The sequence below is a fragment of the Mastigoproctus giganteus genome, chromosome 3, assembly GCF_048544385.1.
Source record: "Mastigoproctus giganteus isolate SK-2022 chromosome 3, ASM4854438v1, whole genome shotgun sequence".
Lineage (NCBI taxonomy): Eukaryota > Metazoa > Arthropoda > Arachnida > Uropygi > Thelyphonidae > Mastigoproctus > Mastigoproctus giganteus.
The window spans coordinates 182011815-182017714 of NC_143577.1; positions in this window are offsets into that span (position 1 = coordinate 182011815).

Below are 5900 nucleotides of genomic sequence, written 5' to 3' on the forward strand. Positions count from 1 at the left end.
TTAGTTCTATCCATGGTAATATAATTTAAAATCTGTAATTGAACTTTAGCTATATTGTGAGAAATGGAACCATTAAAAGCATTTGTAGGATATCCTGGATTATATTGAGAAGAGCCACCTTCCCAATGAAAAACTTAAACGAGACGCATATTAAATCTAATTCTGAAATTTCACTAAATATTTCTTTTTTTTTTTTTTTTTATTTAGAATTCTGTCTCTTAATCTGGACACCAAAAATGCGAAAAATTAATTAGAAGAGACCAGAGATCTACCTAGAAGAGTTGGGCAGGGCAATACTACTAATAACAGTGTCATCAGCAGTAGCCTAACACTTTCGCTGTCTGATTTTCCGACAATAGTTTCTAGAGGGGATAGAAAACCATGGGATTAAGTCACTCTGTATTGGAAAGAGCAGACAGTTTTGGGCCTTCTTCTCACTATGACTGAAATAACCCCCCCCCCTGTGAAGGCTGCTTGACAACACTACCTGGTTTTTCTTCTCTCAAATAGGAAGAAAAAGTTCTAAAAGTAGAATGGTTTCCTCTCACCTGGATGAAAATCTGAAGACGCATACATGCGATCAAGCAGCAGCGAACCTGTTAAACTATGCAAACTCAGTGTAAAAGGTAGCATTGAAACTTGCTATAGCTGTTGGAACAATTATTATAACTCAAAAAAGTAAATTTTTGTGTGGAAATTAAGTATGTCCCCGGACATAATTTCCACACAGTACGCTTCTACTCCTCTAGGCGCTTTGGATTTCGAGGGAGCTTTGTATTCGATATAAAGGATTAAGTTTTTATAGGGGGAAAAAAAGAGAAATTAACAATGAATGAAAAATTCTCGTTAATGATGTTTAAAATTTTATAAACACCAAAGACAGTTTTGCTATTAGATTATTGCTATTAAAAGAAGTTTCTGAAATATAAATAAAAACACTCACGGTGTTAAACGATAAGAATTATAACACTTTTTTTTTTGTTTATAAGAGAAAGAGAAGGGGTGAGAGGAAGGGGACTTGCTTTATATCTTCCTACCGTCAGGCGCAGACAGTACTGAGATGGGCGCAGCTGTTTCTACACGATTTCTTCATGAATACAAGACCACCGATCGACAAGACAGCAGACAATAAACAAAAAAAAAAGCATCTGAGCAGTAATTCCTTTCCAGAAAATGCTTTTTTCTTAGTATCAGACAGTGATTCGCGTCATATCTAAGCTCTGTTATGTTAGAAATTCTCTCTCTCCTTTTTTTTTTTCTTTTTCTTCTTTTTTTTTTTTTTACTTAAGTCCTCTACTTCTAAAAGACAACCACGAGTATTTAAAGTGCTTATAACTTCTGGCGGAAATTTGGAAAGAAATATTCTGTGGAATTAAGAGATCGATACCCTTGTTCAACATATATGTTGGCGTTTTTTTTTGTTTTTTTTTTTTGTTTTTTTTTTGCTATACGCATATATTAAATAGCTGACGGCTTTGCCCGGAGGTTGTTAAAAGATCGGAACATTGCACCTAATGCAGCAACACAGAAGCGTATTCAATATTAGAACTAATCCCTTCCGTGATACAGAACTAATTTACCACACTGAAGCAATTCTTCTCTATTCTTCAACGATGTCATTAAATCTGATCGCGAACCTACCACGCAAACAAAATACCTTCAACAGAATACTGTGGTGAAGCTGAGAAGTCTTCAAGAGATTACGTGACCATCTTGACTTCGCGCCGAAATGATTGGTAAAGCTGGCGCACGGTCCTCGCAGAATTTCATAACAAGATATTCATTCCTTGTAGTTGCTGTTAGAATTACAGAAAGTATTAGCTTGATCGAAAGTAGTAGATAACAGAATGTTGCTCTCGTCAGATACCTTCTGAAATTTTACAGTATCTTTCGAAGTTAAATAAAAACGATTTTTGCGATTATTGTTCGCATGAAATTTAAATAGAAACCAAATTTCCTTTTTATACCATTAACTGTCAATGGAATATTTCAACTTCCTTTTAACTGTAAAATTTACAGATATTCTTCAACGCATAAAATATTGACATTATAATAACGTGATTATCATAAATTACAACTGTCCGATTTCTTACCATGGTCATCTCCCGCTTCCTCCCCTCCTAATAGGGAACATGTCTTTTCTCGCTGTACAATGCATGTTCAGGCTGATTTTCTTGCTGTGCAAGTAAAAAAAAAAATGAAATAATTTTCAGGGGTGCTGCTGCGCCCGCCGATTGAAATCAGCTAAATGCTCCGATTGAAGAAGCATAAAGAATTCATTCAATCACAGGCATTTTCAGAACGGCAGAGGGAGATATCATTTTCAGTTACAACTTACACGTTTCTTCTTCGTCTCTGGTTTTGCTATTCAAATACGGCTAAATGATCAATGATTATTTTGACCAGATGAAAGCAGGTGGGTGGAGTGGAAATTCCGATTTTATTCTTTATGCCGATACCAAAATTGTGCAATTACCATTAAGAAAGTTCAATATTAGTGTAGGGAAGGACAAACGCGATCCAATATTTCAGTTCATAGAGCTGTTCATAAAGAGCTCGCGGGCAGTAATCCCCATTAATCTGTAGTCGCCAGAACTTATTTCTTGTTAATGTACTTCTCACAGGAAATAAAGGAAACAAATCTTCATAGTTCTCATATGGGAACATTTCAACTAATGATCACAATCTAATTACTTCAAAAAAAAAAAAAAAGCAAGCTGAACAAAAAGGTAATATTCAAAACAAATCTGTCCTTATTCGATTAAGCACTTTCTGAGCCCCTCCAAAAATATTAAAAATTTTTCCATCACAAGTTTCCACACAGATGAGCAAATGAAAAGCAATGAAAATACGATGATGTCAAAAATATAGGAGATATAATTTGGTGATCAAGGAAGGTACTATCGGAACCAAGCAGAATGCGGACTCGCGATCATAAAAATTATGAGAGTAATATCTTTAAATTCTCCAACCAGTTAGACGTACAGCATACAAAGGAAGCAGGTAGAAGATTGATAAAAGAAAATCCAGTAAATCAGCGTTAACATATCATGATCTTCAGGAAGCTGACAGAAATCACTTTTGAGAATGAGCAAAAGTCATGGCTGCAGACAACGATAAGAGTTGAAGAAAAAGTTCTATTATTACCGATCAATTCTTGCCAAGTTAACATACAATAGGATGATAAGGACGAGTACTGTTACGGGGATAGGGGGAATGAAACTTCTTAGGTTTTTCTGTCACTTTTCTTGTGAAATGATGTTAAAAGAGCAAGTACAGTATACCTTCCATATTTTTCAGTCCACATTTTCGCTATAAACGACATGCAAGGAAAAGTACACACTTTTCCTTGAAACAAATAACTAAGTCTGGCTAATGTAAAACAGTCACAGAAATTCATTAACAACAGGTTGTTCCAGTTATCGTTTCACACCGCCTAAATCGACCGGTTGTTCCAGAAAGGCAATCCGACTCCCTTGTTTCAAAAAGAACCCACATATCAATATTTTCAATGCAAAATTTTAATAATATAAGGGGAAAGTCCTAAATTTAACCCCTCGCAGTAGCACGGTGGATATAATTACCATCTCACCACACCGGGTGGAAAAGGCCTGAATTCTAAACCTGTAAATGACGGGAGGAATTTTTATGGGCTTGTCATGTGGCTGAGTTAGTCGGTTTCAGGCTAGGATTGCATGGTTTTTTCCTCAGAAACTCTGGTTTTCGTCCAGCATAAAGGCAAACTGATCACAGAATACATTGAATTTATACCTCGTAGCCTTAGTTCCTTGGCGCTTAATACACAGCAATCCAAATGTAAATAAATATTCTGTTTATATGACTGGACAGCCGCATTCGGTCACGGGATATAAAATACAACGTACAATGCGTATGCATCTTTGATCATTACCGAATTTTTGGTACACGCGTATACGTGCACCATGGAATATTATTTCGAATAATTTTACTGTGAAACATTAAGATTTTTATGCAATATATCTCGTCCGAAAATAATTTTATAAGTTATCCTATGCTAATTATTTAGGAAATAATTTCTCCCTCAATTTTAAATAAAGAACTATAATAAAATAAAAAAAAATGTGCAATTTTACTAGTAAAAACCAATTCAGAAAATAGCATACTAAATACATCTTTATAAGTATTAAGATTTTCAGTATCACAAAATGTGTTCGTTACAATTAGCCATATCTCCCCACCTAACAATCCACAGCATGAAGAACTGGGTTTGCTAAAGTAACACAAAAAATTACAAAACTAAATATACACAATATATATACACTGTGCTGCCACTTTATTAGGTACACCTACCTAGTAGCGTGTTGAGCCTCCTTTAGCCTTCAAAACAGCCTGAATTCGTCTAGGCATGGATTGAACAAGATGCTGAAGCTGTGCAGAAATGGAGTACCATGCAGACAAGAATGTGTCGCGCAGTTCCTTGAGATTCGACGGAGATGTAGTCCTTTCCAGCTCATCCCACAGATGTTCAATAGGATTGAGATTCGAGGACTGAGTGGGCAACTGCAGCAAAGAAAAGTCATTGTCATGTTCCTGGAACCATTCCATAGTGATTCGGGCTTTGTGCACCGGTGCATTATCCTGCTGGAAGTAACCATCTGACTGAGGATAAACTGTCAACATGAACAGATGCACTTGGGCAGCAACGATGTGGCATTCAGACGAATCTATGGGTATCAAAGGACCCAACGTGTGCCAAGAAAACATTCCCCACACCATAACACTGCCCCCACCACCTTGCACAATAGTCGTCATACATGACGGGTCCATGGATTCACGTTTTTGCCAAATTCTGAGCCTTCCATCAACATAATGCACCAGGAACTTCGACTCGTTAGACCAAGCAACTGTTTTACAATCCTCGATAGTCCAGTGCTGGTGTTGCGTGTCCGTAGGAGGCGTGCTCTCTTGTTCTTCATTGATAACAAAGGTACGCGATGTGGCCGTCGGCTGTTGTAGCCCATTCGCGACAAAGTGCGACTAATGGTCCGTTATGATATTTTGTTCTGCGCACCAAGGTTGTATTCTGAAGTGATGTGCGACATTGTGGCCCATCTGTTTGCTTGCACAATTCTAGCCATCCTCCTCTGACATCAAGCGATCTCTCATCAACAAGCGGTTTTCTTACACAGGAGTGCCGTTGAGAGGATGTTTTCTGTTCGTTACACGATACACTCTTGAAACTGTGGTGCGTGAAAAGTTCAGGAGAACTGCCGTTTCAGAGATGCTTTGTCCAGCACGTCTTGCACCTACTACCATGCCACGTTCGAAGTCCGTTAGATCACCCTTTTTCCCCATTCTTGCTACGGTTTGTATGCTTAACTGATACTAGAAAGGTTGTTCTTTTTTCTGCTGCATTTATATCCACAACAGTGGTCATGTGACTTGCAACGTTGTGGGACAAACCTTTTGTGTGCATAGCAGGGGTGTACCTAATAAAGTGGCAGCACAGTGTATATTAAAAAATTAACACTATAACGAATGTTTCTAAATATATTTTTCCTGACGTTCTTCATAAACAAATCAGCATTTTTCGGCTTCAAAACTATAGTATTACAATAATTAGCAGTACTGAACAGTCTAATCAGACACCCTTCAGAATACTCAACTTTTTTTTGTCTCCGAATGAAATAAAATAGAAATTAGTATTTATGCAGTTCACACAGATGTCGCTCCAAACGCTTTGAGGAAGTCGAATACATGTTCCTATCCAATCTTGGTTTAACTTTATACAGAAAAATTCGAAGTTCAGTAGATACTCGAGTACAAATCGACTTCAAGTAATTCGACCCTTAGCTTTGCGCTTTGGAAGATCAAGGCCCAAAATACTGGTCCAAGGTGTATGTATTCATTTTCTAGTCTAA